The 23,464-nt window shown below is 48.8% G+C and overlaps 1 protein-coding gene across 1 annotated transcript in view; it reads right to left on the reverse strand.

The window, feature by feature from the left end:
- PTPRN2 (protein tyrosine phosphatase receptor type N2) overlaps nucleotides 1–23,464 on the reverse strand; it is a 605,862-nt gene that overhangs the window by 581,877 nt on the left and 521 nt on the right. The gene's annotated exons all lie outside the window — the stretch shown is intronic.

Consider the following 23,464-nt stretch of genomic DNA (forward strand, 5'->3'; position numbering starts at 1 on the left):
CCCCAACTGTGTCCCCACCTCCGTTTAGGTCCATTCTGCTTTGCCTTCACCTGCATGTGTTTACTTACAGGGCAGCTGAGGCCCAGCCCAGCCAGCAGACCAGTCCCTCACCCCAGAACAGGCTCCGGGACCTCAGTCAGCCAGAACACAAAGGAGGACGGGTGAGCATCTTGCTGAGCAGAGAGAAGCACACGCGAGCCTGAGAAGAACTGTGCTGTGGCCAGAGGGCCACGCTGTCCCTCATGCCACCTCTTGCTTCTCCACAGGGTCTGCATCTGGGAGAAGCCACCGGAGACCAGGTCCAGGCCCTGGGACAGACAGCAGCCCCAGGACGTGCCATACGGAGGGAGAGAGGCGAGGTCAGACCAAACAGGCAGGAGGCTTCCCCCTTCTAAACCGTTAGGGTCAAAAAATAAAAAAAAAAAAAAAACCGTTAGGGTCCCACGAGCGAAGGTGCCCCACGCTTCCTGGGGGCCACGCAATGGGATCTGACTGTACTTGCAGCAGAGTTACCTTTTAACTGCAAACATGCGGCTCATGCAGGCAGTATTTGTGACAAGACACAGTCAGTCAAAACAGAGCTAAATAAGCACCTTAGCAGTACTGCCATCCGAAAGGGGAGCTTTGCAGTAGACAGAGTCCCACCTGGAGGAGGAGATGGAGCCACCTCCACCGGCCGGTCACCTCCACCCAGGGCCCACCAGGCTCCGTCCAGCCCAGCATTAAGTGGCTGTGCCCACAGGCGTGCAGCTTCCCTGGGAAACCCAGCATGGTGAGGGCCTGTAACTGCACATGCGACTCACCCAGCCTCAGCCAAGCGTCCAGGTGGAGCCCCCGGAGCAGACTCGCTCTGCCGCGTCATGACTCCACACGACCAACAGGAACAATCCGACTGCAGCGTTTGTGCAAAGCGCGCCTTCCAGGACCACAGAGGGAGGCACAGAGGGGCCTGCCTCCCTCATCTGAGCCCAAGCCCACTCATCGGCCACAGCAGCACCCCAGGAGGGCTTTGTCCGAGCCATCTCCTCCTCCTGAAAACCTCTCCCCGAGACTACAAACTGGTCTGAAGACACCGAAGCCCAACCACAGCGGGGGAAAAAGTCCTGTTAGCTCCTGAACACAGCGCACCAAACCCATCAGACGGAGGCTCAGCACCCACTGCAGAGCCCTCCAGGCCCGCACACGACCCCAGGGCCTGCCTCCCTGCCCGCGCCTGGGCTCACCCACAGGGCAGCCCATGTTCAACCCAGGGTGCTGACGTCCCTGTGCTTGCGACCTCAAAGGTGGGGGGCCCTGGACTGGCACAATCGGGGTCCTCTCTGAGCTCCCAGGCTCCCCCCCTTCGAACGTCTCCAGAGGACAAAAGGATTTTCATCCTCACGGTGCATGGGGCACGGCTCCCGGGTCCTCGCAGGTGACGACAGCGCTGTCCATGGCGGGTCCGTGAGCAAGGACTAAAGCCCTGGAAGTGACCCAGTGGTAATGGAGGCCGAAAGGCCTTCATCAGCTGAACGAATGAAACGCAGCTTCCGCTGCACGTCTCTGGATACATGTGGGGTTGCTTCCCAGCTTCTCTGTGCTTCCGATAGCCTATCCTGTCACTGTGGCAACCAGGCTGGCTGAGGCCGCGCTGCCTGCGATTGCACTTCCACCCTCCGAGCAGAAACCATCAGACATTACCCAGGCAGTGTGTATTTTAGGAAGGCTTTTCATTATGGCGATGCAAAATGTCAAGGCTGACTCCGTGGGCTCCCTCCAGACCTCCAGGCTCACTCGTTATCTGACACACACACTTCCTGACCTGTGCTGGGCGGCCTGGCCCACCCCTGAAAGCAGGCAACCCAATGTCCAAGTTAATTAAAGGTTGGAAATGCTGGAGGAAGGAAGGCGTCCAGGACAGACGGGGAGGCAGGCACCTCCTGCGGCGAGTGCCCGGGGAGGAGGAGCAGAGATGAAGGCCTCTCAGCGAGGGGACGTGCCCAGCCCCAAGGTGCAGGATGGACAGCAGGTTGTCCCAGGCGCAGAGATGACCAGCATTCCGCCAGCTACACCAGCTGACACAGAGCAAAGGGAGGTGACTCCTTTATGTATGAAAACTGGTGCTTACACATGGACATCACCGAATGGCCAACACCAAAATCAAATTGATTACGTTCTTTGTAGCCAAAGATGGAAAAGCTGTATACAGTCAGCAAAAACAAGACCTGGAGCTGACTGTGGCTCAGCTCATCAGCTTCTCATGGCAAAATTCAGGCTTAAACTAAAGAAAGCAGGGAAAACCACTAGGCCAGCCAGCAACGACTTAAATCAAATCCCCTGTGAATATGCACTGGAGGTAATGAATAGATTCAAGGGATTATATCTAGTAAACAGGATGCCTGAAGAACCACGGATGGAAGTCTATAATATTGTACAGGAGGCAGCAAACAAAACTGTCCCAAAGAAAAAGAAAAACAAGAAGGCAAAGTGGTTATCTGAGGAGACTTAAAAACAGCTGACCAACTTAGACAGCATATTAAAAAGCAGAGACATTACCTGGCCAACAAAGGTCAGTCTAGTCAAAGTTATGGTTTTTCCAGTTGTCATGTATGGATGTGAGAGTTGGACTATAAAGAAAGCTGAGCACCGAAGAATTGATGCTTTTGAACTGTGGTGTTGGAGAAGACTCTTGAGAGTCCCTTGGACTGCAAGGAGATCCAACCAGTCCATTCTAAAGGACATCAGTCCTGGGTGTTCACTAGAAGGACTGATGCTGAAACTGAAAACTCCAATACTTTGGCCACCTGATATAAAGAACTGACTCATTGGAAAAGATCCTGATGCTGGGAAAGACTGAAGGCAGGAGGAGAAGGGGATGACAGAGGATGAGATGGTTGGATGGCATCATCAACTCCATGGACATGAGTTTGAATAGACTCCAGGAGTTGGTGATGGACAGGGAGGCCTGGTGTGCTGTGGTTCATGGGGTCACAAAGAGTCAGACACGACTGAGCAACTGAACTGAACTCAACTGAAAAATAGCTGAAGAATGAAAAGAAGTGAGAAGCAAGGGAGAAAGAGAAAAGTACATCCAAATAAACGCAGATTTCCAGAGAATAAAAAGGAGAGACAAGAAGGCCTTCTTCAGTGAACACTGCATAAAACTAGAAGAAGAAAAAAAACAACAGCAAAAGAGGAAAGACTAGAGACCTCTTCAGGAAAATGGGAGGAAATATCAAGGGAGCATTTCACCCAAAGATGGGCATAATAAAGGACAGAAATGGTAGAGATCCATTAGACGCTAAAGAGATCAAGAATGGAAAGATGGAAAGAATACACAGAAGCACTGCACAAAAAAGAGCTTAATGAACTGGATTACTACAAAGGTGTGGTCAGCCACCCAGAGCCAGACATTCTGGACTGTGATGTTAAGTAGGCCTTAGGAAGCACTGCTATTAATAAAGCTCGTGGATGTGATGGAATTCCAGTAGAGACACCAAAAGCCCTAAAGGATGAAGCTGTCAAGGTGTTGCATTCACTATGTCAGCAAATCTGGAAGACCCAGAAGTGGCTATAGGACTGGAAAAGGTTAATCCTCATCCCAATTCCCAAGAAGGGTAGTACTAAAGAATGTTCTAACCGTTGGACAACTGCACCCATCTCCCATGCTAGTTTGGTCATGCTTAAAATCTTGCATGCTCGGCATTATGCAAACCAAGAACTTCCAGATGTTCACATGGGTTTAGAAAAGGCAGAGGAACCAGAGACCAAATTGCCAACATTCACTGGATCATAGAGAAAGCAAGAGAATTCCAGAAAAATTTCTACCTCTATTTTACTAACTACATTAAAGCCTTTGACTGTGAATCATAACAAACTGTGGAAAGCCCTTAAAGAGATGGGAATACCAGACCCTCTTACCTGTCTCCTGAGAAACCTGTACGCAGGTCAAGAAGCAACAGTTAAAACTGCATATAGAACAACTGATTGGTTCAAGATTGAGAAGGGTATGACAGGGCTGCTTGCTGTCATCCTGTTTGTATGCTGAGCATGCCATGGGAAATGCCAGGCTGGATGCATTCAAGCAGGAACCAAGACAGGCAGGGGAAACATCAACGACCTCAGATATGTGGACGATACCATTCCAATGGCAGAAAGTGAAGGGAAACTAAAGAGCCTCTTGCTGAGGGTGAAGAAGGACAGTGAAAGAGCCAGTTTAAAACTAAATATTAAAGAAACTAAGATCATGGCATCCGGCCTCATTACTTCATGGCAAGTAGAGGGAAAAAGGTGGAAGTAGTGACAGATTTCCTCTTCTTGGGCTCCAAAATTACTGCAGTGGTATGAAGTCAGAAGACAACTGCTTCTTGGCAGGAAAGCTACGACAAACCTAGACGGTGTATTGAAAAGCAGAAACATTACTCTGCCAACAAAGGTCTGTTTAGTCAAGGCTATGGTCTTCCCAGTGGTCACGTACAGTTGGGAGAGCTGAACCGTAAAGGCAGAGCTCCAAAGAATTGATGCCTTCAACTGTGGTGCTGGAGAGGACTCCTGAGAGCCCTTGACAGCAAGGAGGTCAGAGCAGTCAGTGTTAAGGGGAATCACCCTGATACTCATTGGAATGCTCAAGTGAAACTCTAGTATTTTGGTCATTTGATGTGAAGAGCCAACTCGTTGGAAAAGTCCCTGATGCTGGGAAAAACTGAGAGCAGAAGAGGGCGTTAGAGGATGAGACGGCTGGATGGCATTACTGATGCAATAGACACGAACTTGGGCAAACTCCAGGAGATGGCGAGGTCTGGGAGGCCTGGCGCGCTGCAATCTGGGGCACAAATGGTCGGACACAACTGGGCGACTGAACAAGTGTTTACAAACTGTATACCTATGAATACATCTAGTTAAACTTTCTTATTAGACGGACAGGGAAGCTGAGGTCCCCAGAGAGTAGAGAATTCAGTCACTCATAATATCACGAAACCTCTTCCTTTTTTTCTGTTACTCACAGACATGATAGAGGCATTAAATCCTTCCTTCTGGGGTCCTTGGTCTCGGAGGAAAAACAACAACTTTTAGACTAGATTTCCTTTTTCTGACATACAAGGGAATCTGCAGGGAAAGGAGGTCTTCAAATATTGCTGTCAGTCACACGCCTGATGTACACGCGGCACCCACTGTGATACTTACCTCAGATACCCAGAAAATTTCCGGGGGCAGACCATCCACCCGCCACACGCACAGAAACGCTGCATCAGCAGTGCAGGGGGTGCTTCGCACAGTGCATCGGAAGCTGCCGAGAGCAGATCTTCAAAGCTCTCATCCCAAGGGAAAAAGCTCTGCTTCCTTTTTTCTTGTTATCTGTATGCTGGATGTTAGCTAAACTTACTGTAATCGCTTCATGATCAATGGAAGTCAAGTCATCACGCTGTGCACCTCAAACTTACACAGTGCAGTACGTCAGCTGTACACAATAAAACTGAAATTTAAAACATAACTATTCCTTAAAATCGGAGAAGGCAGTGGCACCCCACTCCAGTACTCTTGCCTGGGAAATCCCAGGGGCGGAGGAGCCTGGTGGGCTGCAGTCCATGGAGTCGCTAAGAGTCAGACACGACTGAGCGACTTCACTTTCACTTTTCACTTTCATGCACTGGAGAAGGAAATGGCAACCCACTCCAGTGTTCTTGCCTGGAGAATCCCAGGGACGGGGGAGCCTGGTGGGCTGCCGTCTATGGGGTCGCACAGAGTCAGACACGACTGAAGCGATTTACCAGCAGCAGCATTCCTTAAAATAGCAGTCTGCATTTTTTTAATCCCACAAACGAGTAACCATTTTTTTTCAGATTGGGAGAACCAATACAAAGTTGCCAAATCTTTACATTTCCAATTTAAAATGCTTAAAGAAAAAAAACCCTACCAGTTGCTACCACAATCACGTCTTAGAAAAATCACAAGCATCAAAAAAAGAGAGAAGACTTCCCTTTTGGCTCAGTGGTAGAGAATCTGCCCGTCAATGCAGGAAACATGGGTTCGAGCCCTGATCCAGCAAGACTCCACAGGCGCAGAGCACCGAGGCCCGCACGCCCCACAACCTGGAGCCTGCAGCCCACGATGCATGACAAGAAGCCACCAGAAGCAGAGGCCCCAGCACTGCAATGAGTAGCAGCTCCCACTCGCCGCAGCTAGAAAAAGCCCACACAACGAAGACCCAGCACAGCTCTGCCAGGTCTTACTACAGGGGTGCTGCCCCGAACCCTGGAACCCCAATACAGAAACACGGGAGCCTCTGAGGCGACGAACATGTGAGCTCTGAGCCAAACTGGAGCTGCCAGAGAGAGCAGTCTCGCAGCTCTGACCACAAACCGACCGAAGACTCAGGTGCTGTCCACTCACAGCCTGGGCCATGGGCCTGGAAGGCCACAACTGGCCGAGCATCACACACGGTCTGCATGCTCACGCCCCTGCCTGCAGCACGAAGTGTGTAAATCTAGGCAAGAGTCCTTCCTCCTCACTCTCGCGTCCTTTCCACAAACACCTCACTTCCAGTTTCTTCTAGTTGTTAATTTAGGACACAGGCCACAGAAGCCGCCGAAGGTCAACTCCAAACACAAGCCACACAGAACCCAGAGCAGAGAAACAGAGAGCACCCTCACAGGCCCTGGAGCGGCCAGCAAGGCACCTGCAGACTGTGGGCCCCGTCTCAGCCACTCAGGGCTGACACATGGAACGCCATAAACCGCCAGATCGAGGCCAATGGTGGTCCGTGCCTAAGGAAACAATTCACAGCACAGCTGTGACCTTTCTATCTTTTTAGGGACAGCTCATCAATTAGGGGTTCACAGAAGGGCTTTCTTCTCTCAGCCCAGCAGCTACCCCACGCCAAGCCCCAAAGGACCCAAACAACAAATAACCAAGGCTGTGGAGGAGGACGTAGGGGGGCAAGGCCTCCCTCCCCAAATGCCTGCTTCCCCAGGGCCATCACATTCACACAGAAGCGTTTCGAAAGTGTGTTTTCAAGCTGGACCTGAAGCTCTGCCTGCTGAGTCTCCAAGTTCAAACTGGGGCCATATTTCATTTATTTTATTCTGCCTGTTCCAAGGTTTGGGATTTTTGTTTCTTTTGGCATGCTATTATTTTTTAATAAAGCCTATGTTCATCAGCACAGCTAATGAGAAACATCTATTCCTTCAGGGTCCCGAAAGGTAAAAGTCAACTTCACAAGTGTTACCTGGATTTCCTGGCAAGAATTAGGAAGCACAACAAAATAACTATCCACAGAAGGAAGAACACAGTACTTACACAGGAAGGTCTTCTCACGTGGGAAAACTTCATTGTATGACAAGCACTAGGAATGCACAGGAGAGGGGCCCTGGTGAACTTCTGGAGGGCAGGGAAGAAGGTTCTGGAGGTCATAGAAAGTTCTAGAAGGTTCTCAAAGGCAAGGAAAGTTCTGGAGATCACGGAAAGTTCTAGAGGGCAGGGAAAGTTCTGGAGGGCAGGGAAGGTTCTGGAGGTCATGGAAAGTTCTGGAGATCATGAGAAGTTCTAGAGGGCATGGAAAGTTGTGGAAAGTTCTCAAAAGCAAGGAGAGTTCTGGAGGGCATGGAAAGTTCTGGAGGGCATGGAAAGTTCTAGAAGGTTCTCAAAAGCAAGGACAGTTCTGGAGGTCATGGAAAGTTCTGGAGGGCAGGGGAAGTTCTGGAGGGCATGGAAAGTTCTGGAGGGCAGGGAAGGTTCTGCAGGCAAGGAAGGTTCTCAGAGGCAAGGGAGGGTCGGGGGGGCAAGGACACTGACGTGTTTGCATGTCCAGTGCTGGTACAGGGCCTGGCACTAAGTGCTCAGCGCATTATATGACTATTGTATAGCTCAAGGGAAAATTGACACTTTGTTCATAATGATATTAGAGAAACCTGACGAAGGATAAATATCTGAATTTTCCTCAAGACATACAGTTTTCCATTGGTATACATGGGGTTAGTCCCAGGACCCACCATGGACACCAGATCCATGGATGCTACAGTCCCATATCTGTATCTGGTTCTTTATCCATGGATTTAACCCTCAGACTGCAGTGTAACGTATTAATGGAAAAACACTGATACGTAAGTGGATTTGTGCAGTTCAAACCTGTGCCATTCACAGGTGGATTGCTGTCTGTGTCCTAGGCACAGACGTGAACTTGGAGCCCCCTGTAATCTCTGGGGATGTCACCTTCCCCAGAGAAGCCTGGCTCCTGCTTCCGGCTGAAGGCAAAGGCAAAGCCCCCGACACCTTATCTGGAGAAGGTGAGACGGCTCACGCTGGTCTCTGACCCTGCGAGGCCTGTCCTCTCTCCCCTGAACCACTTCTCATCCACAACCCACTCGGGTCCCAAACAGCACCTCAGAGACACTACCAGGAGCCCTGCCTGGGAAGTGGGGAGCCCTCCCCAGAACTGGCTGACGCTCTGATCCACCTTCTCCTAGAATTCCCTCCAACTCTTCACTCTGATTCTTCTTCTATCTGCCACCCTGGTCCAGACTCTCTCGTGTTCTAGTGGGTTAGTCAAATGCCTCCGTCCACCACTAATGGGAACGGAACTGCCTCTGGGATCTTTGGCATTGAAATAGCTTTAGATTTTGTCATTTAGTAGAAAGCGATTAAGCTGACATAAAAATGGTTTCTAAATGAAAATGAGACCGTGATATGGGTCACTCAGCCCACTGGCAGGTGCCAATAGAGTAAGGTCCAAATAAGAGTGTATACTTTCTGAATGCTTACATTTTATTCCAAGTGAATAAGTAAATCTCACTTCCTGACATTTTCTAAGGTAAAGACGAGCCATTCACTCATTTTGAAATGTTCTTAGAACAAGAATCTAGATTTTATTAAGTGTTCTGGAGGAGACAGTGATGCATGAAGAACAGTAGCAAGAAAATCTGATTGAGATCAGATATTCTCTTCCCTCATCCCACTTTTATAAAAATACTTGATAGGAATTAATCATCTGATCATCAGTAGTCCTCTGTAATTCACTGACATTTTATACCAAGCCAGAGAAACGAGGCAGGGAACAAGAAAGGGACTCTGCTTCCTAGAAATACACAAAACATCAGCTTTGGATGCTGATGAGGCCAGAAGAGATGTTCAGATAGTCAAGAAATGTTCAAAAGAAGACAATGTATATTTGTGGGAAAATATAATCCTTTACTATCACTTTTGAAAATAAAGAGTCCAAATCCAGAATAACTGGAAGGATTCTGGAAGAATAACTGGGCCCGCATCCGGACTCAACTTGAGCAAGGCCCGCCCACACTTCATGGCCATGTTTATTAACTTCCTTGGAGACTTTCAGACCAAGAGGACCCCTGTATCTCTCCTCAGTGTCTCTCTGGGTCAGTCTGGGAGGCTTTGTGATCACCACGTCCTCATGTCTCAATCTCCTCACTTAGAAGTTATAAACTGGGCTTCCCTGGTGATTCAGACAGTAAAGAATCTGCCTGCAATAAGGGAGACCTGGGTTCAATCCCCAGGTTGGGAAGATACCCTGGAGGAGGGCATGGCAAGCCACCCCAGTATTCCTGTCTAAAGAATCTCATGGACAAAGGAGCCTGGCAGGCCCATGGGGTTGCAAAGAGTCAGACACAACTGAGAGACTAACACTAACAAAAATTGATGAAACTGGACCAGGGAATCTTCCACCTGTGAGTCTACATTTGGCTCATCCATTTATCAGCAAAAACAACTGAGTGTATATACTGTTTAGTTTAGTTGCTAAGTCATATCCAACTCTTTCCAAGCCCATGGACTGTAGCCTGCCAGGCTCCTCTGTCCACTCAGCATTACTCCAACTCAGGGCTCACTCTGCAGCCTTACCAGTCTGTGGCAAATAGGCCCTGAGTCCTGGTGAAGGAGGTGCGAGGGTAGACCTCCCTCCACCTGCACCGGTCCTCTCGATGTGCCGTCGCCCACGCGTGCCCCGTGACGCGGGTTACAACCAACTGTAACTAAACACAATGAGTCAGATTGGAAGGACTTTTGCAAAGAAATCATAGACTGTTAATGATGACACTAACATAGAAAATGGGATGAGCTGATACTTGTCCTAGTGGGAACTATTCAGACACGAGGTCAAAGGAATGGCAATTTAATCAGACCCAACAAGAAAGCAGTCAAGATTAAAAATCATCCTCCAGAATTTTTCAAATATGGATTTCTATATATTATCATTAATAGTAGACATTGTTCTAACTGCATATTATGCCTTGATACAGTAGATAATTATACCCTGAAACCACTGGGATTGAAAAAACATTTAAAAACTAAGCAAAAAAATAAATAAAAACTAAGCATCTGAAACAATATTAATATTAATGAGTACAAAAGTTTTTTTACTTTCAAAAACAATAATTAATCATTGGCAATGTTATCTTAAAGATATAGAATTACCAGACCACCTTACTTGCCTCCTGAGAAATCTATATGCAGGTCAAGCAGCAACAGTTAGAACTGAAGATGGAACAACGGACTGGTTCAAAATTGGGAAGGGAGTACGTCAAGGCCGTATATTGTCACCCTGCTTATTTAACTTATATGCAGTGAGTGCTGTATGTGCTAAATTGCTTCAGTCATAGCCAACTCTTCGTGACCCTATGGGCCATAGCCTGCCAGGCTCCTCTGCCTTGGGATTCTCCAGGCAAGAATATTGCAGCTGGTTGCAATGCCCTCCTCCAGGGGATCATCCCAACCCAAGGACTGAACCCACATTTCTTATGTCTCCTGTATTGGCAAGAGGGTTCTTTACCGCTACCACCACCTGGGAAGCAGTGAACATCATTCCGATACATCATATGAGGTGCTGGGCTGGATAAACCACAAGCTGGAAGCAAGACTGCTGGGTGACACCACCCCATTCAGGGATGACCCAAATCAAATCCCTTACAATTATACAGTGGAAGTGACAGATTCAAGGGATTAGATTTGATAGACAGAGTGCCCAAAGAACTATGAATGGAAATTCATGACACTGTGCAAGAGGCAGTGATCAAAACTATCTCCAAGGAAAAGAAATGCAAAAAGGAAAAATGGTTGTCTGAGGAGGCCTTACAGAGAGCTGAAAAAAGAAGAGAAGCGAAACGCATAGGAGAAAAGGAAAGATATATCCATCTGAAAGCAGAGTTCCAGAGAATAGCAAGGAGAGATAAGAAAGCCTTCCTCAGTGATCAATGCAAAGAAATAGAGGAAAACAAGAGAATGGGAAAGACTAGAGATCTCTTCAAGAAAATTAGAGATACCAAGGGAACATTTCATGCAAAGATGGGCACAATAAAGGACAGAAATGGTATGGACCTAACAGAAGCAGAAGATATTAAGAAGAGGTGGCAAGAATAAACAGAAGAACTCTATAGAAAAGATCTTAGTGACCCAGATAAGCACAATGGTGTGATTACTCACCTAGAGCCAGACATTTTGGAGTGCGAAGTCAAGTGGGCCTTAGGAAGCATCACTACAAACAAAGCTAGTGGAGGTGATGGAATTTCAGCTGAGCTATTTCAAATCCTAAAAGACGATGCTGTGAAAGTGCTACACTCAATATGCCAGCAAATTTGAAAAACTCAGCAGTGGCCACAGGACTGGAAAAGGTCAGTTTTCATTCCAATCCCAAAGAAAGGCAATGTCAAAGGATGTTCAAACTACTGTACAATTGTACTCATCTCACATGCTAGTAAAGTAATGCTCAAAATTCTCCAAGCCAGGCTTCAACAGTACATGAACCGAGAACTTCCAGATGTTCAAGGTAGATTTAGAAAAGGCAAAGGAACCAGAGATCAAATTGCCAACATCCACTAGATCATAGAAAAAGCAAGAGAGTTCCAGAAAAACATCTACTTCTGCTTCATTGAGTATGCTAAAGCCTTTGACTGTGTGGATCACAAACTACTGGGGGAAATTCTTAAAGATAAAGGAATACCAGACCACCTTACCTGCCTCCTGAGAAACCTGTATCTAGGTCAAGAAGCAAAAGTTAGAACTAGACATGGAACAATGAACTGGTTCAAATTGGGAAAGGAGTACATCAAGCCTGTATGTTGTTACCCTGCTTATTTAACTTATATACAGAGTACATCACGTGAAATGTCAGGCTGCATGAAGAACAAGCGGGAATCAAGATCACCAGGAGAAATATCAATAACTTCAGATATGCAGATGACACCACCCTTATGGCAGAAAGTGAAGAGGAACCTTTTGAAGAAGGTTAAAGAGGAGAGTGAAAAAACTGGCTCAAAACTCAACATTCAAAAAACTAAGATCATGGCATCTGGTCCCATCACTTCATGGCAAATAGATGGGGAAACAATGGGAACAGTGACAGACTTTTTTACTTGGACTCCAAAATCACTTCAGATGGTGACTGCAGCCACTAAATTAAAAGATGCTTGCTCCCTAGAAGAAAAGTTATGACAAGCCTAGATAGCATATTAAAAATCAGAGACGTCACTTTGACAACAAAGGTTAATATAGTCAAATCTATGGTTTTTCCAGTACTCATGTACGGATGTGAGAGTTGGACCATTAAGAAGGCCGAGTGCCAGAAAACTAATATTGTTGAACTGTGGTGTTGGCGAAGACTCTTGAGAGTCCCTTAGACTGCAAGGAGATCAAACCAGTCAATTCTAAAGGAAATCAACTCTGAATATTCATTGGAAGGACTGATGCCGAAGCTGAAGCTCCAGTACTTTGGCCAGTTGATGCAAAGAGTTGACTCATTAGAAAAGACCCTGATGCTGGGGAAGATAGAAGGCAGGAGGAGATGACGATGACAGAGGATGAGATGGTTGGATGGCATCACCGAGTCAATGGACGTGAGTTTGAGCAAGCTCCAGGATATGGTGATGGACAGGGAAGCCGGACGTGCTGCAGTCCATACAGTCACAAAGAGTTGGACACAGCTTAGTGACTGAACAACAACAACGTTATCTCATTCTTTCTAAATTTGTGTTTAGTTTTATAATAAGCATTAGTTCAGTAAAGCATATGTGATTTGCAAATCTGTGGACACACATATGTACACTGATGCGTGCACACACACGTGGCGCAGGCCATGTCCACGAGGTGAGGTTTCTCGCAGAACAGTTACAGTTCAGATTCGAGGGTGGTCCGTGGTCACCCCACCAGAACCGGAGGGTCGTGGGGAGAAGGCAAGCTTCTTTCTGTTACAGCTGTCCTGCCACCCTATCAGCCCACCTCTCCCCCCGCATGTGAGCACACAGCCAGCAGCTCCTCCCAAGCCCCACCTGCAGCAGGGCTCCTCAGGGGGTCTGGCCAGTCCTCTGAGGTGGGGGCACCCAGTGCACTGTAGGCTGTCCAACATCCCAACCCCTTCTCTGGAGACCCTAGCAGCACACCTCCCACCCAAGCTGAGACAACCGGAAATGTCCCCACGGCAGCCGAGACCCCAGTGGAGGACCACTGGGCTGGTAAAGGAGCTCAACACCTCTTTCTCAAGGGGGCACTTAAAGCAAGCCTCTATCTCGTCTGCAGAGAACATACTCTTCCTCCATCATTCATTTATTTTACACAGCGAAGAGGCATCTTACGATATCCTGGAGGAACTATTACAGCACTTGAAACACACATACCCACACCCACATAGAAACGTTCAAGTTAAGGCTTTGATTTGGGAGTTAGTAACCATTCAATCCTCTTGATGAAAGTGAAAGTGGAGAGTGAAAAAGTTGGCTTAAAGCTCAACATTCAGAAAACAAAGATCATGGCATCTGGTCCCATCACTTCATGGGAAATAGATGGGGAAACAGTGGAAACAGTGTCAGACCTTATTTTTTGGGCTCCAAAATCACTGCAGATGGTGACTGCAGCCATGAAATTAAAAGACACTTACTCCTTGTAAGAAAAGTTATGGTCAACCTAGACAGCATATTGAAAAGCAGAGACATTACTTTGCCAACAAAGGTCCGTCTACTCAAGGCTATGGTTTTTCCAGTGGTCATGTATGGATGTGAGAGTTGGACTGTGAAGAAGGCTGAGCACCGAAGAATTGATGCTTTTGAACTGTGGTGTTGGAGAAGACTCTTGAGAGTCCCTTGGACTGCAAGGAGGTCCAACCAGTCCATTCTGAAGGAGATCAGCCTTGGGATTTCTTTGGAAGGACTGATGCTAAAGCTGAATTCCGATACTTTGGCCACCTCATACGAAGAGTTGACTCTGATACTGGGAGGGATTGGGGGCAGGAGGAGAAGGGAATGACAGAGGATGGGATGGCTGGATGGCATCACTGACTCAATGGACGTGAGTCTGAGTGAACTCCAGGAGTTGGTGATGGACAGGGAGGCCTGGCATGCTGTGATTCATGGGGCTGCAAAGAGTTGGACACGACTGAGCGACTGAACTGAACTGACTGAACTGAAACATTCAATCTCCTACAATCATTGTGAAACATCTTATTTCCTGTAAGATCTCCTCTAACAATCTGGATCACTCTTTTTTCCTAGTGTTTGACTTTAAATATACTGTGGATATCTGATGTTCTTTCAGAGTTCCTAAGGAAAACATTTAATCATTAAACAAATGCAACATATCCTTCAACAGTATCAATTCAGATCAAATATATCACTTTTTAACATCACCAACTGACTTCTTAGTTAACTTACTAATATGTCAATAATGTAGTCTCCTGGAACACTAAAATTAGTTTCACATCTGTATTTCTCTCCCTCAGAATCTTCAGAAGGATTTCCCTGGTGGTCCTGTGGTTAAGAATCCACCTTGCAATGCAGGGGACGTGGGTTCGATCCCTGGTCCGGGAACTGGGATCCCCGTGGTGTGGAGCAACTAACAAGCCCACATGCTGCAACTCTGGGCCTGGAGGCGCAGTGAGCATCCGCGCTGCAACAGAGGACCCGGCCTGCTGCAGTGGGGGCCCACGGCTGACCCAAGGCAGCCCAGTGAATAAACGCATGTCTGAACACAAGCGAAGAAGAGCAGGCATATGTATATGAATATCCAAGTTTCTGCCTTTAACAGATTGCGCGTTTTTATCTTCTCAGGATAGTGCTAAACCAAGATACTCTTTGAGAACTGCTTCTCCTCAGATAGAACAGATGTAACTAAGCAGAACCTAGCTCACCGCTGAGCTCTGACGCACTGACGCTCTTTACCCCATACCCACGTGCAGCATTCTTTACTAATAGAGCCTCCCTTCCCAGGCTGCTCCTTTGATACCCCACCAGTTTGTTCCTCTAGACACGTAGTTGTCTGATGAATTTCGCACGATGGTTTTCAGCACACTGGCAATATCCTCTGCATGGCCTGGTTATAGATCTGTGTGTATGCACCAGTATTCTCTATGATGAGGGTAAATTAAAGTTTAAGTTCATTATGATATGTTAGGAATACAGAACCATTAGAAATGATCACAGATATCAGGAAGTAAGTGATACTGCTTCTTAACAGACTGAGAATCTAATCTTTATTCTGAAAAATATTCTTTTCATTTAAAGAAGGTTTCTTTACTCAAATTGTCAAATACTTCCTTCTGCTTAAACTCCCAGCAATGACAAACTCATGTAGGAGAGCAACCTCTGGGGTTTCAGCACCTGCCCCTGATGCACCCTTTGGAGTGCTCGCCCCAAACAAGACACAAGCCAATGGGAGACCCCAGCCTGCCGCGGCCACTTCCAGGGAGACAGACCGTGCACAGCCAGGCACCAGGCCACCCTGCCAGAGAGGCATCCAGCCCACCTCTGGCGCTGCGAGGAATGGGTGCCTTGGCTTCTGACGCTGCCGTCTCTCCCTCCCACCCGCACTCTGCCTGAAGCCCTTCTCCACAAGGAAGGCTGCGGGGAAGGAGGGGTGAACTCGGGGTGTGCGCCACAGGGAAGGGGCACCAACCAGAGCCCAGCGGGGCTCCCAGCAGGAACCCAGAGCCTAGGGTGGGGGCAGGCCTGCCAACACAGGGCACGAATCACCCCTCAAACTGTAGGTAAGGGGCAGGCAACCGGCCAGGCTCATTAGCTCCCTCCTGCAGCCACAAAGACACGCCCGAGGGACAGACTGCAGTGCCCAGCGGACCCAGAGTGGGCCTGGCACCTGACCCACACACCCTCGGTTGGAAATCAAGGTCTGAGCCCAGGTCCCGCAGAGAGATGCTGTGGTCCTCAGACCTGGGGGCAGGGAGCCTCTGCACCCTGCTCCCCCCGTCACGGCCATCTTCACCAGCGGGATGGGGGCATCCTCACACCTGCCCAGGCGAGCGGTGCGGACAGCAGTGGCCTCGGGAGCCCTGCGTGGGTCCCAAGTGCTGGTGTGACCCCTCCAGTGCTTCCACAAGACATGCGAGGGCTTTGGTCTCTATCATCAAATACTGTTTACACTTTGGAGATAAGACCAAAATATAGACACTTTGAGTGTTTTTGAAACAGTGCAAACTAGACATGTCAAATATACCCTCAAAGGTGCTCTGATTTTTGAATTTGTCAAATGTCAGTCAAATAGTTAAATATCATTTAAAAGAAAGTGTTGACCATTTGAAAAAGGAATGTACTACCTCTTTTTAGTACACTTTACACTCAAATGTGTAAAATCTGTATGACTATTATCTAAGCCCTCTTTCTTTTACTCAGGGGCCTTATGCTCTTTTGAGGGATGGCATAAGCTACAGACGTGTTATCACCACTGCTTGTTCTCACTGTTACAACACAATCGGGCCTGCATTCTACTTAGTTGAACTAGTGACAGTTTTTTAAATATGTTTATTAGAAAACATAAATAATATTGACCTTTTTTTTTTTTTTTGCCTGTACCACGTGGCTTGTGGGATCTTAGTTCCCCAACCAGGGATCAAACCCAGGCCCTTAGAAACAAATGTACAGAATCCTAACCACTGGACCACCAGGGAATTTCTGATATTACTATTTTAAATGTTAATTTTTAAAAAAAAAAACCTCAGTAGTCAATTCAGCTGAGACTTGGACTCAGCAAAGTAACACTGTTTTCAATAATAACAGTATTCCACTGTGCCAGGCCACCAAGCTGGAGAGAACTACAGCTTCTAAAAACAAGTAGGGTTACAACTAGGACTGCCATTGTCAAGAGTTCTCCCACTGTCTCGTAAGATTCTCTCACACACACACCCAAACTGGCATTTTGCTCGTGGTATAAATTCAGAGAGATTCAGGTGAAGCCCTCCATTTTTCCTGACTCTCACTGTGAGTGCAGACAGAAAGACGAGGCAGCTTCTTAGTCTATCCACATGCCCACCCCACCCCGAAATGATGAGCTTTCTCACGTGATCTGTGTCCTGGACCCATATGCACTCAGCCCCACACGTGTTTGGAAGCTGTTAGAATCCTCTCTGGTCCCCACGCTGACCGTGTCCTGGATCAAGGACCAGAACACCCCGGGGAGGCAGCTACCAGGCAGGGGCGGGGAGGGCGGGGGGTGCGCTCAGTCACAAGGGTGGGCCCCGGTCGCCCAGAACTGATCCTGGTACTTCCTCATGTTTTGTTCAGACAGCACTTAACTCAGATGCAAGTATGGTGATCTGAACCTTGGCCTATTTTCAGGCAAAACCAGAAAAGGAGATTCAAGAAGACCCGAAGTACTGACAAAGCAAATGTGCCTTTCCGGGATGGAAGACGGTTCGAGGCGGGAAGGCGGGTGGACCACGGCTCAGGCTGCTTCTTCACCCACGTCCCCATTCCCACCTGCCACGGAGAGACTGTGCTTCCTCTCACCGGTCTGCTTCAGCTGGTGCCACTAAAATACCAGCTACTTCAGAGAACATACACATCACTGAACTGGCTTCCAGCCGCACCTCAGGTTAATTACTGCTCTGAGCTGGATTAAAGCCACAGCCCCAGATGGAAAAGGCATCAACCTCCCAGGGCCAACTTCAGGGGCTGCTCCGTCCATTTATGAGTTGACTATATTTCACTGTTGGAGTCAGAATTGACTTGCGCCATTAATGTAAAGTCCTTTCCCCTTTGGAAACCAGGTCAGTTTTTCTTCTGAAAATTCCTTCCCCCAAACAAACTTCCAAACACATCCTTTGTACTGTACATTAGGAGACTGCAAAATGGGCTTTGAGAATCACCTGGGACAAAGACTGCCCACATCACACAAGGAAAGCTTCATTCTTTCACCTCCTCAGGCAAGAATAAGGAATGATCAGAAGGCACCCTCCCTTACCTGTCTGTTACTCTAAATGTCAAGCTAAATAAATAAATAAATGTCAAGCTAGATGGAACCACTCTACCTTTTCCTATGAAAGTAACCCTTCCTTCCTCCCTTACTCTGAACTAGACTATTTGCTATGACGAGTCTGAAGTGAAAGCTAGCTTCTTTGGTGTTTGTATTGCTACATTCAAAAAATCTGATGGAAGCAGAGAGGCATCTGAGCAGAGGGCATGAACACAGGAATCTGTGAATGCTATGGTGGCACTGCACTCCTGCCATCTTGGGAAGGCTAGGTGTCCAAAAACAAGTCGTCCGTTTCTAAACATCAAAATTCCCTCTGAAAGGCCAACTAGATACTTGAATCTGACAGCCAGAACAAACCCCAGTTTGGAACATCACCGCCCTCCTACAGACGTCCTGTTCTTGGGAACTGGAGGGGCAGGCTCTGAGGGCATACAGATCATCTGCCAGGACCTGCACACTCGGGGCTGGTGCCGCCCCATCCTGGGTCAGCCGCTGGAGGAGGCCAGAGCCCAGGACCCAGCCCCAGCAGCGGGCGTCCCACAGCGTGCTCCTCAGCCGCTCTGGGCCTCAGGCTTCCCACCTGTGGAACGCAGACAGAAACATGCGTCCACCAGGGCTCTTCTGGGGCCAGCACGTAGGCACATACAGGGCACTCAGGGGCTGCTGGGGGAACGAGTGGGGCAGAGCTGGGGTTACAGGACTGTCCTGCCACCTGTCACTGGAGTCTGTACACAGAACACACACCAAAAGAGAAACTTGATTTCATGTGTGATCATTTTTAATTGAATAAAGAGAGAAATCACCCCAATCTGTTTTATAACTATTAGCTCATTTCCTCCAGCCCATCACACTCTTGAACTGCCCTCACGGGAACCATTACTAGTCACATGAGGTTAAGAGGGCACGTCCTTGCGTTTTCTGAATTACAGCCGATACTCTGGCAAAATAAGTGAACCAAACGCTCCCTTATCCACCCCCACACAGGAGAGTCAACACCAAGCGATCTCTGAAAACCCTCAACGCTCTCCTCCTTTCTTCACACCTCACGTGAAGGCCATTTTAAAGACAGATGGACCCTGATGTTTCACACGTCAGCACTTCCAAGTCCAACGTCCAGTTTCTTAGACTAATGTGGGAGTCACTCACTTATCAGCTTGGAAGCTGACTAACAAACAAAAATGTTACTTAATATGTGAACATAAATGTTTCCAGGAGAACCGCACCTCTTTTCACTTCCTGCCCTAGATACTTAAACAGTGGTTGTGGCCAAGCTGTTAGAGAAGGCAGGAGTTAAAAGAGAAAATTTCCTCGTCCTCCTACAAGCTCTGTTTCCAGCCAGCTGCAAAGAGCATTGACTGTTTTCTGTTTCTCCGGTTTTCTGGCCTCCTATCAACCAAGATGTGAAAAATAATTCCAGCTGGGTCTACATTTATGAAGGTCAATTTAGACTAATGTGAAAACAGCTGCCAGGTGCTGTTATATGGCACAGAGGGTTATCTGCCATGAATTCAACTGTTTGCTTTCTCAGGAAACAGAACATCTAGTCAGAAGAGATAAGATAGGTTCTAGCTAGCTGAGCCTCGCCAGGCCTGCATCTACCGACACACATCTAGATGAAAGCCTCGCCCACTCCTTAAGCTTTTTTCCGCCTCTCCACCCATAAAACATCCTTCAACTAGCAATATTTGCATATACACAGGCATATCTTAAATATCTGCCACCCAAAGCCTGAGGGTTCTTTTCAGTTTGGGTCCCATTCAATTACAAACATGTTTTCATTTAAAAATCTTGAAATTCTAAGGTATTGCTCAAAGAGGTTGTGGCAATGGAAACCCTTCTTAATAAGACCGTGTGTAATAACAGCTCAGCTGACCCCATTTCTTCATACTTCACCACCTCACTCCATATTCCTAACTTCCAAAAATCCTAAGGAAAGGGGTGAATAACTGCATTTGCAAGTTAGGTAGTACTACATGTAAAACATAGAACAAAATAAACTCAGAATGTAGAAATTATTATCATGTAAAAGAACCAATGATTGCCACAGAACTCATCAAACCACGTGCTCCAGGACAATGAGCCTGGGGCTGCACCCTGCCTGAGCTGTAGACACCCTGCTGCCCTTCTTCAGGGGAAGCCAGGGCTCCAGCTAAGCCTGCACATTTCACGGCATTCAGAAATTGTCAGTGGGGACCAGCACCACCACCGAGGAAAAGAGAAAGAGGACTATGACAAATTGAGCACACCCCCGCACCTCCCCGGAACACACACAGCTGATGATCTTGGTAACCAGGTGCGAAACCAGATGAGCGTTTAAAAGGAGAGATGCGAGACGCCGAGATGCACAGCTGAGCTTCGCACAGAGAGGAAGCCATCTGAGAACCGCGTTCATTCCCTGCACATTCCTCCTGAGCCTGATACATTTAACTGCCATCTCTGGACACGGGAGACAGCCACACCACCACCCAACCCAAAGCCCCTGCACCTGTGGGGGCGCCCACTGTCGGTACCTCTCTCTCCCGGAAGCCTGGGGTTCTCCTTGTGCCCCAGTCCCGCTGCACTGGGACACCAATCAGCACCTGGGGCTGCAGGGCCAGAGCAGGAGGAGGAGGAAACCACCGGCAGAGAAAAGGCTCACAGCTGGAGAGAAGGCAGCAGGCAGCGGGGCTCTCGCTCGGGGGAGGGGCAGGCTGCTCACCACCATACAAGAGGCAAAACCAACAGCTCCGGACCCCAAGAAGCAAGGATGGATTGTGCTCTTGTGGCAGGAAGAATACTTTGATTTAAAAATAAACATCATGCCATCTAGGTGACAAAGCACGCCGACTGCTCCTGGCAGCGCTCTCCTCAGTCCTGTGTGGGCTCACTGGTGAATGAAAAATACATGTGGGCAAATCGAGAGGCAAAAACAAAGGAGAAAAAGAAACAGGCGCCCATCTTCAAAGCCAGGTAGGTCTGACTTGGGATTCTCCAAGCTGAATTTGCACAAAAGGTGGATTCTGTCCTTTAGCAAATGAAATGCGTGTTTCTTTAGCAAAAAAGGAAGATCTTTAATATGTATGACTGCTTTAAATGTGGGGGCTGCCAGAGCAGGTTCACAGACTAGCCTCCCTATAACTGAAGAATGACTTAAAGACAAAAGGCTCAAGTTCACAGCAGCATAATGGAAAAAGTACTGAGCACCCGAACAAAAGGATGTCCTAAAATCACAGAGAAGGGCAGAGCGAGGAAGAAAGAAAACCCAAAGACAGAAGAGAATCGCTAAGCTGCCCAGGACAGCACTACCTGACAGCAATGGTGTTCTGGCCACAAGCAGAGCTGAGTCGGGTCCTTGAGAAGGGTGCCTTATTCCTGCCCCACGCACCTCTCATCACCGTGTCATAAATAACAGGCCACCATCTGCCATAAGGGAGCCTTCTGCACCAGAAAGACACGGGCAGAATAGGTGCTGAAGGTCAGGAGGCTAACATCATTAAGGGGGAGAGGGCGCCCTTGAGGAAAGGGAGCGGTGAGATGTCCACGGTCACTGAGATGCTGCCAACAGTTGCTGTGGACTGTGGCACGTGGCTCAGAGCAGTGAACATACACTCGGACGCGGTAGTTTTGTCAATCCAGGGTTTCAACAAGAGCTCCTTCACTGTCCCCTAATTCAAGGCAAGGCATCCTCTGCAGAAAAAGCTGGCCTCGGGTCTTGGTGACATTTGACCCCTGATTCTAACCTGCAACTCTAGGACTCAACTGAGGAGGCAAAATGTGTATCGTCTTGAACCATGTGTTCTATAGACCTTAACCTGAAGTTGAGTGTTAACAGTTAAATAAATAAATAGGCATAAGTGACATAGCTGGGACCAGATCTATGGTCTCTGGGTACATCTTTCCTTGTCTGTCGTTATTTGGAACACTGCAGTTGCTGTGACCATTATTTACAAGATCCAGACAGTTGAGAAAGAGAAACATGGCAGCATGTGCCTTTCATGGGTGACCATGGCCCCCCTGCACCATCTGCAGACTGTGCATGTGAGCCTTGAGGACACAGCAGCATCCCCTGGGTGAGGATGGCGCAGGGATAGAAGGCTGAGTGCACAGGACGTTGCGAGTGTATGTGGGTAGGCGTGGCCACATGCAGCCCCAGGCTGGGTCCCCCAGTAGGGAGAGGACACTTCCATCTGGCTATCCGTGCACCCCGCCATGGTAATGTCCAATCATTCCGGGATCCAGCAGGCTACACCAATCAGCTGGAGTCCCTGAGACAGTTCAAAAAGGTCTGGGCCCCTAAGGTTGACCCACACCAAGACTGCATTCAGGAGGCTCCCTAGAAGCACATCAAAAACAGAGGGGGAATAAGGCTCTCCTTAACGATACAAGTCAACTTTGCTGGTAGCCAGAACACCACTGCTGTGTCGGGCCGTGCTGTCCCAGGCAGCTTAGCGATTCTCTTCTGTTCACTTATGTCTGCCTTTGGGTTTTCCTTTGCTCGCTCCCTGAGCCACCCCCTCCTTCCTCCTTTCTCTACCATTTCTGAAAGTGGTAGAGATTTTCAGCTTGCGATGAATGGGCAGTTACAATGGAAACAGAATAGTCGAGGACCAACCTCGCCTTCATCCCATGGAAACTGCCCTCCCTGGAACACCGAGTGTCCAGTGTCAGCTGACCCTGGTTCTCCCTGATCGTGTGTGTGTGGAGGGCGGCGTCGGGAGAGCTGAGCAAACAGCTCTCACAGGAGGTGACATGCCAGTTCCGGCCAGATGAAGGAAGGAGCACAGCCCAGCTAAGGCTGACCAGCACACAGCCAGGCCTCTGTGGCTGCTCTGAGGCAAGGTCCTGGAGGTCAAGGCAGAGTGGGGGCGGGGGGGCCGAGCCTGCCGGGCGGGGCTCAGCGGGGCAGGCTCACCTGGGCGCGCGGTGGCTCGGGGGGAAGTGGCTGGACGACGGGGACGCCAGGTGCGAGGACCAGACGCGTTGTTCCCCTCAGGACCTCCCCGGGCGGGCGAGGACCTCTTCCCGGGTGGCGCTGGCCTTCCCCGTGCTCGCTGTCCGCAGGCCGGGGCTGCGTGTGCGCCAGAAAAGCCAGGGCGGCGCTGGGGGCCCGGGACCTGCGGCGGCCGTGCCCACCTGTGTTGGCCGTCCCCGGTCTCTGGGACGGCGGCGCCCGGGGGGCGGCGGGGCGAGGCCCGGGCCGGCTCTGCCCGCAGCCCCGCGACAAGCGCTCCTCTCACCTCAGGGGCCCAGGGCCGGCGCCCGCGGACCCACCTCAGCTGACCCTCCTCAACCGACCCTCCTCTACCGACCC

Source organism: Bos mutus, chromosome 4 (assembly GCF_027580195.1).
Source record: "Bos mutus isolate GX-2022 chromosome 4, NWIPB_WYAK_1.1, whole genome shotgun sequence".
NCBI lineage: Eukaryota > Metazoa > Chordata > Mammalia > Artiodactyla > Bovidae > Bos > Bos mutus.